Source organism: Lissotriton helveticus, chromosome 11 (genome assembly GCF_964261635.1).
Source record: "Lissotriton helveticus chromosome 11, aLisHel1.1, whole genome shotgun sequence".
NCBI lineage: Eukaryota > Metazoa > Chordata > Amphibia > Caudata > Salamandridae > Lissotriton > Lissotriton helveticus.
The window spans coordinates 631,805,165-631,821,633 of NC_136072.1; positions in this window are offsets into that span (position 1 = coordinate 631,805,165).

Consider the following 16,469-nt stretch of genomic DNA (forward strand, 5'->3'; position numbering starts at 1 on the left):
AGCACTTTGTTTACATTTTTGATGTAAAGTCTGAACAAGTCTGCTAGAAGACAGCCTTATCTGACCCCACGCCAAGTATCCTGCTTAGCTAATGAGTATTTGCCTGTGGAGAGATTCAGATTTAGGCACTGTTCGACGTTCCTGAGCCCTTTTTGAAAGCCATTTTGTATGTCAGAAAGAACTTCCATTTCCTCTATCCAAGTTTGTAGTCTGGATAATAAAATATTTCCTATTACTTTAAGTAAGGAGTCAAAAGGGGCAAATAACACTTTGGGTCAGCACCATCCCCCTTCTTGTGAATAGGGACGATCAAAGATGCTCTCGATGACTTTAACATCCTTGACCAATAGATAGCTCTTAAAACATTTGTCAAAATTGGAGTCCACAATTCCAGATTCATTTTAAAGAGGTCGATTGGAATGCCATCTGGGCATAGAGCTTTCCCACTCTGGTTGAAATTAATAGCTACTGTCACCACTCCAAGGTTGAAAACAAGGGGTACAGATACCTCTCCTTCGAGGGTGAGTAAATGTTGATTACTTGCTTCCACTGGATTACATTCATACATAGTCCCCAAATGCTCCACTCATGCTTCTGGAGGTATGTTCACTTCAATCTTAGGACTGGGCATGTTCTTAAAAAAGGGTTATTAGCTATCTTCCAAAATGAAGAAATACCTTTTAAATTTCCAGTGGTGATTAACGCTAACATGCTTCATTTCTTACTGACTGTGTCTTAGATGCTAAAGTCACCTTATATTCCCGTCTGCAGTTGCCTGTACTTCCTACCGATTTCTCTCTGGTCTATTTAGTGCCACCTATAGGATCTGAGGGCTTTTCAATAAAACAAAACCTTAGTTATGTACTTTTTATTGTGAGTGGGAATCTTTAGCTGATCTTTTAATTTAGAGGCAATAGCTTTAAAAGCACTTTTAACGTTTTCATCCTTAGCGGATTCTTCAAAGCAGAAGCTAAATTGCGTGTAATTGTCCATAACAAGTTTTGTGAAGAGGCTTTCCGGGTTTATTCTACTTCATTTGAAGGTGATACCATTTACAGAACTATTTCTATGTCTGGAACTTGTTCTGTATCATTAGGCTTCTCATGGCTGTTGAGGGAAATAACATCCATACTTTGTGGACACTTATCCAATTTGGGTGCGTCCTAAAATTTCGCACCAAGGGTCCCAAGTTATTAGTAACTAACAACTGAACAATTGTAGTTTTATCATCTCTCCTACTAAAGCTATATTGAAAGGGAGCATACAGAACGCTCACCTCACTGGTAAAAATCAAGTCATATTTAGAAAACATATTGTTAATCTGTTCACCATATCTCTTGTGGGAAAAATGTGTCATTCCTTTGTCTGAACTATCATCATAACCACAAATGTGTTTCGCCGGCACTGTACATAAATGAACGTTAACAACCCCACCCCAAATAAAAAAAATAGGTTTATGTTCTTCTGTATCAATTACATTCATTCGCTTTCTCTGTGGTAAAATCATTATTGCAATAATTAATTACAAAGATTTGACTATATCTTGGCACTCTGAAAAAGATAACCTGAAAGTATGGGTCTTTCAAATTCTTAGTAATTCCTAGTACCGTGTATCGACAAATGCCATTAACCACTCTTAGCTCTCCCCACAACTGAGGGTTATACTGGAGTAGAATATGTCCTATGGGCATTGTTATGGGGGCAATTTATAGACCATGTTTCCTTTAAACAAATGATCATTAAATGTCAATCTAAGTTTTTAGTTTTTCTTGCATGGTCTGCAACGTTCCAAAACATAAGGCTGTACTTATTTGCTTCCCATAAGATGGCTTCTCCTTTGTTTTTATCCTCGATAATTATTACATTCAACTGGGGTCTAAATATCCTCATACTTTTTCCTGTTTGGTCTTTTATTGGCGGTTGACTATTTCTGTATTGTAGTATGTCAACAGCACAGTTGTGCTCTTTATCCTGTGATTTATTGATACTCACTCATTCTCATCTAGCGGCCACAGCATATTGAAACCATTCTAGGTGGGGATCGGAGCTAGTACTCCCATGAAGCATATTAAAGTATCCAAGTGGGACAGTCGTGATTCTTGAGTTGCTAGCTGGCAGGGAGCCCAGCTCTGCAGGATCTTTTTAACCAGTCTAGATGTTCTAAAGTTCATTACTGCACAATCCCCATATCATTCGTAAGACCTCTTCCCACTCAATTCACTCTAAAAACAATGATCATGTCCTCAGACTGTTGGTTTGTGAGGCCTGCTCTTTGGACCTCCAGAATTGGTACAGAGTTTCCAGCTTGATAAAGGACCTTTGACATCTCATGGTTTTTTATCATTGATTGTACCTCTTGTATTGAAACCAAACAGCTGCTTGCGATGTCGTCAATTGCCTGGAGCCTAGACATCGATCAGCATTTGTAAAGCGCAACTCTGTTACCCTTAGGGGAATCTGGGTGCTAAATCTCAGTAAAAGAGCCAGGTCTTGAGTCTGCCAGTGAGGACGCTTTATGGAGCTGGTGGGGAAGGTTGTTCCAGGTTTTGGTAGCGATGTAGGAGAAGGAGCGGCCACTGCTGCAGCTGCGAAGGATGTGGGTGTGTGTGCGAGGGCGAGTGAAAAAGAGTGCAGGTGTCTAGTGGGTTTGTGGAAGTTCCGTCAATGGTTGATGTAGGCAGGTCCCAGGTAATGGAGGGCTTTTTATTCGTGCATGAGGATCTTGAACTGGCATCATTTCTGGATGGGCAGGCAACGGAGGTCTCTCAGGTGGGAGTTGATGTGGGTTCATTTGGGGTCATCCAGAATGGAAAGGGGCGACCGCTCGGTCCCCCCGAACGTATGGATGGGTGCCCGAACCTCCCGGGAAACCATTTTGGGCGGGGTGGGCGTTGCCCGGCTGGTATGCCCAGAGCGGCATGGCCGGGGCGCGCCTTCCCCCGCCCGAGAGGGGTTGTCCTAGACACCTCGATGGAAGACCACGCCCAGTAGGCGTATCGGGGACGGGTACACGCTCTCCCGCAGAAGGATAAAGGAGCGGGAATCCAGAAGATCGTCCTCTTGTTCCTCGGATCGGAAGGCTGCACCCACTCGTTGCTCGTGAGCCCTCGACGGAACAAGCAGCAATTTTGAACGTGGTAATCCTGTTTTTTCTCTTTCAGTTTCGACACAGATTTCAGGACCTCGTGGATCGACCAAAGGCGGAGGACTCAAAACCATGCCTAGCAAGCAAGCAGGAAAGGGTTCCGAGACGGAGAAGATGTTACGCCTATTGTCGAACCGGATGGCTTGTATGGACCAAAAGCTCGGTCAAGTCCAATCGCTCGGTAGAGGTTTGGCGGAGGTGAAGAAGCAATTGGCCGCACTGAACGACCCAGGTCAGCCAAAAAAGGTAATAGGCCCGGCCTTGCCGGGAGTTGCCCCCAAGGTTGGAGGGAAGAGGGTCAAAGAGAGGGCGGTTTCGGGGGGGGTCCCAGTTCCAGAGGTACCTCTCATCGCCCCCCTCGTACCGGTCGATAACCCGGTTCAGACCCCTGATGTAGGCCAGCCGATCCCGGTGGTGATCACCTCTGTCGAGGACGATGAAATACCCCCAGAATTGGCCGCACAATTGACGGCATGGCTCAAAACAAAGGTGGGGGGCACAGCGACCCCGGGAGATCCGGCTGAAGAAGCCAGAGTGTTAATGAAGCAGTTGCGGCAAGCGAGAGATGGCGCGAAGGCGAGTGTTCCTCTTGTTCCCCCACAGGTGGCGCCGGGAGTACCAGCAGCTGGTCAAGAGAAGACGGCGGCAACAACAGCCAATCCGGGTAAGCTCGCATTGCCGATGGTGGGGGAGGGCTCGATACCCTCAAGGCGGGAAAAGGTTGCACAGCACATTCCCTTGGCCACGAAAGAGTTAATATGGGGAGACAAGTATGTCAACATGTTTTCATTGTTAACGGACCATCATGAGATGGAGTATGCTAAAACGCAGAAAGATTTGTGGCACCCTAGTGTCTGGTGCGCCAAGATGGCCGAGTTCAGGGTGGAAGAGACAGTGACGAACTGGGTTAAGGCCTTCTCTATATTTACCGCAGTTATGGGGGAACGTAAACCTGAGGTTATGACTGAGTTGGTTTGCTATCAGAATCGCATTATGGATTTTTATTCAATGTATGAGGGGGAAGAATGGAAAGGCTATGACATGAAGTTCCGTAAAGCAAAAGAATATGATGCTTCTTTGTCTTGGGATTGTTTGGACTCGGTGTCATGGCACAAACAACTCCTGCCAGGGGCGACAGGTACGTCCTCGCCAGGCGGGAGCGGGTCCGGAGTGGTCCGCCAAAAGCCCGGGGTGCCCTTTCGAGCAGGCACAGGTGGGGGCTATCAGCCCAGAGTTGGCGGGAATGGCGGAAAAGGAGGGGTCTGTTGGGGCTACAATCGAGGCAATTGTAACAGACCACAGGGGGCATGCAAGTTTAAGCATGTGTGTGCCGGCTGTGGGAATTCCTCACACCCGGAAAGTGCATGTAGATCAAAAAATGGCGGGACGGGAGGAAAAGGTGGACCTAAGCAGGAGTGAGGAGGACCTTTGTGACCGATTGCCTACACCCGTTGATCTCATGGTTATGATTCCGTGGTTAAACAAATATCCTGATCATGTATCCGCTGGGGTGTTGAGGAAGGGATTCTTACATGGCTTCCACATCCCGGCGGGGGAGGTTCGGGGGAACTCCTTTTGTAGAAACCAATTATCGATACAACACAACTCAGGCGTGGCAGAAAAGAAAATAGCAAAAGAGGTCGGGATGGGGCGAGTGGCTGGCCCCTTTTCTTGCCCGCCGGTGGCCGAGTTCGTCTGTTCCCCGTTAGGGGTTGTCCCGAAGAAAGATCCGGGGGAGTTTAGACTCATACATATAAACAACAAAGGTACCAGAGGGTCTCAAAAGGTGTGCCCAAAAGAAATAGAAAGCCAACCAATCCCTAAAAACCAAAGGGATGCGTCACAGCAATTTCTCAGCAGGATGAGAAAAATACCCATCAGTCACCATACGGATCCGCCCTTCATCATTTGGGATTTTATCCGTACCACCCGTCTGAGAAGCTCAGTGCCACATTCAGAGGTCAACCCGGTGGTAAGGGGGTTCCTCAAAAGGTATAGGCAATGACAGTGTGGTATGCCACTCGATGTTTATGAGTGGCCAGAGACATGGGACTGGGGTGTGCAGTGCTAGAAAGAGTGAAGGAGTGAGAAAACCAAAAGAGAGTGTGTTAAAATTGGTTTGAAAAAGGCACTTGACAAAATTTTATTCGGTGTGTGCCTAACATACCAAAGTTAAAAATCAATGCAACCTAAGGCTGTCTAATTATGTAGACCACCTGAGGTAGAAATGGTCGACTAGTTTCTGCAATTCTGGGACTATTGTGTCCTTGCATTCATCAGGACCAAGATACAATTAAAACTACTGCACCAAGTGAACTAAGTAAAGTGAAGGGTGACACCAGGATAACAAAAACAAGTGCACATGGTCACCTGAATGCTCCGGGTGCCCTTACAGTCTGTGTTGATCACTCGATCTGTAAGGTAGACTGACCTCACCCCACCTGGCAGCGGCTCAGGGGAAGATGAAGCACCGCTCTATCCGTCGGTACTCCAGGGCCGGCGTCCTGGCCGACTGGGGATGCCGGCCCTGGAGTACCGACGGATAGAGCGGTGCTTCATCTTCCCCTGAGCCGCTGCCAGGTGGGGTGAGGTCAGTCTACCTTACAGATCGAGTGATCAACACAGACTGTAAGGGCACCCGGAGCATTCAGGTTACCATGTGCACTTGTTTTTGTTATCCTGGTGTCACCCTTCACTTTACTTAGTTCACTTGGTGCAGTAGTTTTAATTGTATCTTGGTCCTGATGAATGCAAGGACACAATAGTCCCAGAATTGCAGAAACTAGTCGACCATTTCTACCTCAGGTGGTCTACATAATTAGACAGCCTTAGGTTGCATTGATTTTTAACTTTGGTATGTTAGGCACACACCGAATAAAATTTTGTCAAGTGCCTTTTTCAAACCAATTTTAACACACTCTCTTTTGGTTTTCTCACTCCTTCACTCTTTCTAGCACTGCACACCCCAGTCCCATGTCTCTGGCCACTCATAAACATCGAGTGGCATACCACACTGTCATTGCCTATACCTTTTGAGGAACCCCCTTACCACCGGGTTGACCTCTGAATGTGGCACCGAGCTTCTCAGACGGGTGGTACGGATAAAATCCCAAATGATGAAGGGCGGATCCGTATGGTGACTGATGGGTATTTTTCTCATCCTGCTGAGAAATTTCTGTGACGCATCCCTTTGGTTTTTAGGGATTGGTTGGCTTTCTATTTCTTTTGGGCACACCTTTTGAGACCCTCTGGTACCTTTGTTGTTTATAAGCTTTCTTGGGGATTGTATCCAGAGCTTGGTCTGTAAACTTCCCCCAGGTCCCCCCCTACCGTAGTGTTTTTGTTAGACTCATACATAACCTTTCTGCTCCTAGGGGTTCATCGGTAAATGATGCCATTGACCCAGAAGTTTGTTCAGTACGATACGCATCGTTCGACGATGCCGTGGCCATGTTGAACCACCTAGGCCCTGGGGCGCTGATGGCGAAATGTGATATCGAATCAGCGTTCCGGTTGCTTCCGGTGCACCCGCAGGATCAGCGCCTGCTAGGTTTTTGCATTTCAGGGAAGTTATTACATGGATAAATGCATGCCCATGGGTTGTTCCATTTCATGTGCATATTTTGAGATGTTTAGCTGTTTTTTGGAATGGGCATTTACTGAGGCTACAGGGCATAGACATGTTATGCATTATCTGGATGACTTTTTGTTTTTGGGGGCAGCCGGGGATACGATGTGCGCACAGGCGCTGTATGATTTCTGCATCCTCATGAATGAATTTGGTGTCCCATTGGCACCAGGTAAGACGGTCGGACCATCTACTTCACTGGAGTTTCTGGGAATTGAGCTCGATTCTGTGGAGGGGTGTTTCCGACTACCAGTAGACAAAGTGATCAAGTTCCAGGCTTCCTTGATGCAATGCCTTCGGGGGGAGAAAGTGACCCTGCACCAGTTACAACAAACAGTGGGTCAGCTTAATTTTGCCTTGAGGGTGATTCCTATGGCCCGCCCGTTTTCGCGCTCTATCGCGCAAGCTATGGGTGGTCTCAAAGAGGCTCACCACCGTACGAGACTGTCTGGAGAGGTTCGCCAGGATATGCGTATTTGGTTGGCATTTCTGGCGGACTTCAACGGTCGAGTCGTCTGGACCTCCCCGCCAGAGTCTTCGGAGGAATTAGGTCTATGGACCGACTCGGCAGGGAGCGTGGGTTTTGGCGCCATCTTAGGTGATCGATGGTCAGCGCAAACATGGCCAACATGGTGGCACTCCAACGGTCTCACAGGTAACATTGGGTTCCTGGAGTTATTCCCAATTTGGGTTGCTCTGATGACATGGGCTGACGACTTCAGGGGCCGCTCAGTGGTGTTTTGGTCCGACAATATGACGGTTGTTGATTGCATTAACCAACAGGCAGCACGCTGCAAAATGATCCTGAGGTTTTTGAAAGAGATTGTGCTGCTGTGCATGAGACTGGATGTACTGTTCAGGGCAAGACATGTGCCAGGTGTACTGAACCATGCGGCTGATGCACTCTCTCGTTCACATATGCAGGCATTCAGGGGTTATCTGCCCACAGCAGACCCAGAGGCAGCTCCATTCCCAGAAGCAATGTGGTTAATCGGTGCCTCGGATTACAAGACCTCGTGGCAGCGAGTCTAGCCCCCAGGACAAGGAAAGCATACGAAGGAGCGTTTCGTTCCTATTGCACATATTTGGGTCCGGCAGGGAGTCAGAATTGGGGTCAGGAGGAATCCGTCCTGGGGTACCTGGTAGCATTACACAGGGAGGGCCGATCAGTTGCAACGGCCGGTAGGCATAGGGCGGCCATTTCCTTCATGGCCCAGGTACACGGCATAAAAGACCCTACAGGTTCTTTTTTGGTGAAGAAAGCCCTTCGCGGCTGGCAGCGCCTTGAGGGTTGCAAGAAAGATACGAGGCACCCGATTGGCTTAGACAGACTGTCTCTGCTTTTAGCAAAGCTGGACGAGACGTGTTCCTCCCATTACGAAACAGTTCTGTTCCGGGTAGCGTTCACATTGGCATTCCATGGGGCCATGAGGGTGAGCGAGCTTGTCGCGAAGAACAAGAGAGATATGGAGGGAGGTTTGTGCAGGGATCACATCCAGATAAGGGGTGATTCGATGGTAATCATGATAGCCAGGTCCAAGACTGACCAGGGGGCTATGGGAGATAGTGTGGTCGTACAGCGCAAGCGTGGGTCCCCCGTCTGCCCGTTGAAATGTGTGGAAGACTATTTGGCGCTAAGAGCGGCCACTTGGGGGGGGGAGCTTGCTCCGACACAAGGATGGCACCCCACTGACGAGATTTCAGTTTCAGAGGGTGCTGGCACTGGCAATCGCTGACGCGGGCATGGACCCGTGCGATTTTGGGACCCACTCCTTTAGGATAGGGGCTGCTACCGAGGCTACAGCCAGGGGTCAGAGTGCTGAGGAAGTGAAACAATTGGGCCGTTGGTCCTCGAATTGCTTCAAGAGGTATGTGCGCTTGCACATGTTGTAAGTGATCAATTGACATGCACTCACGTTTTCTGTCTTTTGTTTACTTTGCAGTTTCGCGGGCCTGCCATGCAGGGCGGAATTGGAGGTCGACCCTGCATCAAGAGACCAGCGGTCAGAGATCACCGACTGGAGAGAGGATGGCATGGGTCGTGGGCCACTCATACGTGAGGCGCGCCGGTGACGTATTCAAGGAAGGTGACGCGATTCACGCACCTGGGGAATACGGGTTCAGAGCTGCTTTCCATGGGAAAGGAGGGCTCGTTTTTGACACATTTGAGTCATTTTTCGAGGGAATTTTAGGGCGGCATAGGTCACCGCCATCTGTAGTCATAGTACACCTGAGAGGCAACGATTTGGTGACACTGGGTAGACGAGTGTTACTTGAACGAATCTTGTCGGCTGTTAGCTGGTTGGCTAAAAGAGTTCCGGGGTGCACGATTGCCTGGTCCCACATGATTCCTAGAAGGAGGTGGCAGGGGGGCCTTTCGGTGTCAGCTCTGAACCATTCAGTTAAACGGGTCAATAATAAGATTGGTAGACTGTTCCGTTCTGCACAGTTGCATGTCATTCCACATGGGTGTATCCGGGGTGACCAGATGTATCTGAACGATGGGGTTCACCTGTCCAGGGAGGGGAATGATTTACTCATAGGAGACTTGGTTGCATGGCTGAGAGGTTTGAGGAAGCATGACCTATAGGAGGAGTTGGGGGGGACCGGATGGTCGGTCAACCATCCGGTCTGTGGCGGTAAGGTCATGATCGGTGAGCAGTAATTTAAAGGTCCCTAGAGTGGGGCGCCACCCACAATGGATGCGAGCGCCCGGGGGAAGACGGCCATTGGCCCCTTCCACGGGGAGGCGGCACCCACTAAGGATGGTGCGCCTAGGGGGAGATGGCCATGGGCCCCTCCCAGGGGGGGAGGCGGTTATATGCCCCTCCTTACTAATTTCCCGGGGGCCGGATATCCGCGAAGGCGGATAGAGAGTGTGGGGTTGGGGGGGAGAGTCCCTCCCGTCTTCCAAAAGTTCAACTATTGTCCGACTTCCCATCCTTGGGGATATGTGTTGGGAGGGGGTGGCGGCATCCCGGCCATATGGAAAGGGGCGACCGCTCGGTCCCCCCGAACGTATGGATGGGTGCCCGAACCTCCCGGGAAACCATTTTGGGCGGGGTGGGCGTTGCCCGGCTGGTATGCCCAGAGCGGCGTGGCCGGGGCGCGCCTTCCCCCGCCCGAGAGGGGTTGTCCTAGACACCTCGATGGAAGACCACGCCCAGTAGGCGTATCGGGGACGGGTACACGCCCTCCCGCAGAAGGATAAAGGAGCGGGAATCCAGAAGATCGTCCTCTTGTTCCTCGGATCGGAAGGCTGCACCCACTCGTTGCTCGTGAGCCCTCGACGGAACAAGCAGCAATTTTTACCCACCCACCAGTCCCTGATAGCAAAAGTTTGGAGGAAAATAAAGGTTTTCTGAGTGATGAAAGTATAGGCCTTTTTTCCTTGGTAGAGTGTATGAAGGAACTTTGAGAATAAAGATTTGGTTTGCATTGGAGAAATTTCTTCTTGCAGGAAAGTTCAGTGATAACAGTAAGATGATGTGAAATTTTTTCTTTTTAGTAGGTAAACAACTGTCGTATTTATTTGTCGGGCGGTAAGGTCATGATCGGTGAGCAGTAATTTAAAGGTCCCTAGAGTGGGGCGCCACCCACAATGGATGGGAGCGCCCGGGGGAAGACGGCCATTGGCCCCTTCCACGGGGAGGCGGCACCCACTAAGGATGGTGCGCCTAGGGGGAGATGGCCATGGGCCCCTCCCAGGGGGGGAGGCGGTTATATGCCCCTCCTTACTAATTTCCCGGGGGCCGGATATCCGCGACGGCGGATATAGAGTGTGGGGTTGGGGGGGGAGAGTCCACGCTGTCCTTCCTACAGAGACCTCATACGGGAACTCGGACGACCCTTAAGATGGCATCGAGTAGAAAGGGGGCCCCCACCACGACAAGGGAAGTTACAGTTGGCAATGAGGGTAGAGCCCTCTGCGCATGCGCCGCTCACACAGTGAGGGCGGGAGTTTGGTAGTAGGGATCTGACACCGGTTAAGACCTTGCCGTTGGCCCTTAATGCTAGGATGTACAATTTGAATTAGAGTGTATGCATTTTCAGGATGTTAGCCAAAAGTACAGGACTGCACCGAAATGTAATAAATGACAAATTGTACATAATGCATAATGACGAAACTTTTATTTAATGTTTTAAATTTTGTTTCATATTTTAATAAATACGGCCGGGAGGGTGACTCCCTCCCGTCTTCCAAAAGTTCAACTATTGTCCGACTTCCCATCCTTGGGGATATGTGTTGGGAGGGGGTGGCGGCATCCCGGCCATATGAGTCTGGCTACAGTATTCTGTATGATCTGGAGTCTTTTGAGGAGCTGAGTGGAAATGCCAATGTAGAGGGCATTACCGTAGTTGAGGCAGCTGGTGACAAAGGCCTGAGTGACTGTCTTTCTGATGTTGTTGGGATCCATCTGAATATTCTGCTGAGCATGCAAAGTGTTTGGAAGCAGGAGCTGATGACTGTGTTGACTTGTTGTTTCATGGTCTGTTAGCTGTCGAGGATGATGTTGAGGTTGCATACATGATCGTTCGGTGTGGGTGTGCGTCCAAGTTCTGCAGTACACCAGCTGGGGTCCCATGCAGAGATGTTGTTCCCAAAGATCAGTACTTCATCAAGTCTATTGTGGTTTTAACCAATATTTTAACCCCTTCGACGCTCATGACGAGCTGGGCTCGTCATGCAGTAGCCTCCTCGCACGCTCATGACGAGCCCAGCTCGTCATGAATAATGGGAAATAAGGATATCCAGCACAGGGGAAAAATCCCCATAGCATTCAAAAGGTTAATGCCTCTTAAATCAGCAGCGAGATCTCCTTCAGCCATATCTGTACTAGACTGAACTTCATAGGAGTTATCTGTAGCTGACTGGGCAGCTACTTTTCATCCTTTCATAGTTACATCCCTTTATCTAAAGATTTAGCCACTAATTTCCTTTTTTTCTTTGGTTGGGGTGGCCTCTTTCGCAGCTGTACTAGGTTGTGTAACAATCTCTATTGTTAGAGGGTTATTAGATACACAAGAATTTTGGAAATCTAGGATATATGTCTCCCTCACAAGTATCATCCTTTCCATTACCTGGAAAATGAGCATTTAGAGTAGAAATTAGTTCCTCCATAATCTCCGCCACTTCATGTTGTGCAGATTACAATCTCACCTCCACGTTTATTATTTCTCTATCAATAAGGCCCCTTGCGTTGGTCAAAAAAGTTGAAATTGATCATAGTATCTTATCTGGGCCACTTTCAGGATAGGCATTTTACTTCCTTTTTCCCATTTTCTGTCAGTAACTGGGCCTGTTAAGCTTTCTTGCTGGGCCTAGAGAGGGGGCCTAGTCAGCCTTGTCCAGCAATGGACAGACACAGATGGGGCTTCTCTTTTCCTGGTTTTCAACTGGGCACGCCCCGTGCTGCAGGGTTAGTGTGCCGTTGAATGCTCCTGACAGTTGCGATGGTTGAGTGTCCCACTTCTGTATGTGTACAATAACCTGTGCATCTTTATTGATTTTTTTACTTTTTGGAATGAAAGTTGTAGTTATGTTTTCCGTCAGCTGCCTAGAGAGTAACGTGTGGTCTAATGCTTAAGATGTTAGCCTCTTGGACTGCAATTTGAGAGTTTGAGTCTTGGTGTCTCAGTGTTTATGTGTCTACTTAAAGGTATGTTCAATTCCAAAGGTTTTCAAGGTTCAAATAATTATGTAGAAGATGAAGGGCCAGATGTAGGTAAATACCATTTACCGATTCTAAAATACCGAATGTTACCGAATCGGTATTTTAGAATGGGTAAATGGTATGTAGGTATTAATTCGGTAATTTTTACCCAATCTGTAAAATTCGGTAAATACCGATTCAGTATTTACCAAATCGGTATTCCCCATTCATTAGGCCCATAGGAATGAAGAATGAATGGGGAATACCAATTTGGTAAATACCGAATCGGTAAGGGGGAAGACCTACAAGGGTGGCAGGGTGTCACATTGACACCCTGTTTCACCCCTGAATAGTGCATAGGTGCACGTGTGGCAGACATACATGCCCTAAGGGCATGTATGTCTGCCACATGGCACTGTTAAAAAAGCACAAAATTCCTTTTTTAACGATTTTCGTTATTTACCACCAACTTGTAGTTGGTGGTAAATAACGAATCCTTACAGGTGAAAAGCACTCACTTGAGTGCTTCCTACATTTCAGATTCGGTAATTTGCCAAATCGGTATTTAAGAATTCGGTAATAAATACCGATTCAGTAAATTACCGAATCTGAAATGTAGCTACCTACATCCCAAATGCCTAATACCGGTCGGTAATGGCCGAAATTCTGTAATATCGGCCGTTACCGACCGGTATTAGGGTACCTACATCTGGCCCGAAGTGTTTTCATGTTCACCAATATGTTCAATTCTGTGTATAGTAATAGGAAAATAGTTGATAGTCATGGAAATATTGTAGAGTGCCTAGAACGTAGAAGACACCATGCCTGCATTTATAAAATTGGAATGAGAGGCATTTCATTCCGAAATATTAAACATGCCAGCTGGAATACAATTGTCACTGAACAATTTGATAATATTTTGAGTGTCAAGAGTGCATTCACCAGTTTTAAATACTAAGAAGGAGAAAGCTGCCCTTAAAGGGTGGACCCATGCAAATGTGCCTATTCAGATAAGCATTCTCTGGCTCTTTTGTGAGATCTGTAGTAAGTCTCAAAGTGTAGCAGAGTTCACGTATGCGGAAACAGGAATACTGGTAAGGAGTAAGACATCAGATAGTCTTGTTCTGTGATCCATCCATCTGCTGGTACCCAGGAGTGCTTATGGGAGTTGATTAATCGCTGTGGCTTTGGGTCATGGTCTAAGTCCTTTATAAAGAGCAACAGTCCTGTGGCCATATTATGAATGCAGTGCACTGTCCCTTTCAAAAGGTGCTCCAGGCACAAAAAGGGACAGTGTAGGGTATTACAAAGGGTATGCTGCACCCAGGGCAGTTGCAAACGTGTGCTTCCCCAGGCCACTGCATTCAAGTGAAATATGAGCAACTGTTTTAAAGCTGCTCCGTGTTTCACAGTGCAGGTGGTAATCTGCCTTTCGAGAGGGGGAGAGATCCCCTTGCAGGCGGGTGAAATAAGTGGCTGTACCTGCCTGCAGGGGGATGTGGGGTAGGCCTGGGACCATCTTTCTCCCCTCCAGTGGGCTCTTTTAGGAGGTGCACTGAAAATGTACCACCTTTTTGTGGTGCACTGTCAGTGTGCCTCCTAAAGGCATGCCTGTCTCTGTGCCAGTGGCCATAATACTTTGTGGGCACAGAGGCAAAGAGATTGCCTCTTTTGAATGGTACCATCCAAATGAAGGAACAACCTCATATGATATCGCTAGCTACATGTGCCCCAGCGCTATCAGTATTACAGAATGGGATGCAAAAGCATCTGCAGCCCCCTCTGTTGTACCAATGCGCCCTGGGGCGCACAAAGCGGGTGCACACACCTGTTGCACCCCAGAGCACAATGTATAATGTATCCCCTGGAGAGCTATGCCAAAGTGAGAGTAAGATCCAGCCATCTAAAATAAAAGTCTACATGTCCTGCAGGGCATATGATCCACAAAAATGTAGGTCTATAGAGATGCAGGGACATACTAACCACGCTCTTGTGGCACACTAGCATTGTGCAAAAAAGCACTATAGGGGTAGACAATCTACTGACTCTAACTTGACTGTCATAGTTAGGTGAAAATTACACTTTAAACATAATGTTTTAAACTAACAAAAATATTGAAATTCACCAGTTATAGTTATCTCAAGTATCTATAATACATGCCCTAAAGTAACTATAACTTTTGCCTGAACCATGCATTGCTAATTTCCTCCCATATTTCATCACTCATGGCGTGTTCCATGGCATCATTGATAACATCACTGTGCCAGAGTACTGAGCCCCTTGTATACATTTTCCTGCAACTGATCTTTTTAGAAGCTTAAGGAAAACAAGCATTTGCAATGCATAAGGTCTCGCATTAGGAAAGTTTGAGCTATTGGTATTGTAAATGACACATTTTTTATATATGTGTTGGTTTTGAAAATAGCAAAAATAATAGCTTTGTCATTTACAATGCCAATAGTTATAACTTGTGACACCTATAGCATTTGTAATGCAATATGTGTTGTATTCACGTGACTTAGATATATTGATATTACAAATAACAATGGCTTTGAATTTTTTTTATAATTAGTTCTTAAATAAAAGTTATTGTAATTTATAATGGCAATAGCTTAAACTTTTGTAAATAACTTTTGTGAAGAATATGTTCAGTGTATTTTATTGTGACAAAAATCCAAGAACAGAAGTGAAATACTAACCTCTTTTTGTGACATTTGTAATAAAGCTTGAAACATTGAGAGATCATATTTGACCCAGTTGTTGGTAAATGGTTGCACAGATTGATGCTGTGGTGGGGCTGAGAGATGTTGTGGTGGCGACTAGTGATGCTGTGGCATTCAATGATCCTGTGGTAGCGCATAGTGATGTTGTTGTGCCCCTTAGTGATGCTGTGGTGGTACTGAGTGATGCTGTGGTGATGCGATAGATAGAGTGAGTGGGATAGATAGATAGAGTGAGGGCGATAGATAGATAGAGGGAGGGCGATAGATAGAGGGCGATAGAGAGATTGAGTGAGCGAGATAGATAGATAGATAGATAGATAGATAGATAGATAGATAGATAGATAGATAGATAGGAGTGAGGGCGATAGATAGCTAGACGGATAGATAGAGTGATGGCGATCAGTATCTAAATAAATAGATAGAATGAGGGCGATAGATCGATAGAAAGATAGATAGAGTGAGGGCGATAGATAGATAGAGTGAGGGCGATAGATAGATAGCGTGAGGGCGATAGATAGATAGATAGATAGATAGATAGATAGATAGATAGATAGAGTGAGGGCGATAGATAGATTGATAGATAGATAGAGTGAGGGCGATTAGATAGATAGAGTGAGGGCGATTAGATAGATAGAGTGAGGGCGATTAGATAGATAGAGTGAGGGCGATAGATAGATAGAGTGAGGGCGATAGATAGATAGAGTGAGGGCGATAGATAGAGTGAGGGCGATAGATAGAGTGAGGGCGATAGATAGAGTGAGGGCGATAGATAGAGTGAGGGCGATAGATAGAGTGAGGGCGATAGATAGAGTGAGGGCGATAGATAGAGTGAGGGTGATAAGATAGAGTGAAGGCGATAGATAGATAGAGTGAGGGCGATTAGATAGAGTGAGGCCGATAGATAGATAGAGTGAGGGCGATAGATAGACAGATAGAGTGAGGGCGATTAGATAGAGTGAGGCCGATAGATAGATAGAGTGAGGGCGATAGATAGACAGATAGAGTGAGGGCGATAGATAGACAGAGTGAGGGCGATAGATCGATAGACAGATAGAGTGAGGGCGATAGATCGATAGACAGATAGAGTGAGGGCGATAGATAGATAGTTGTGTGTGTGGTTGTGTGTGGTTGTGTGTGGTCGTGGTTGTGTGTGTGGTTGTGGTTATGTGTGCGTGGTTGTGTGTGTGTGGTTGTGTGTGGTTGTGTGTGTTATGCTTTGTTTTTCTATGTTATGTTATGCTATGTTTTGTTGTGTTTGGTATGTTATGTTTTGCTAGGCTATGATATGTTTTGTTTTGTTATGCTATGCTATGTTTTGT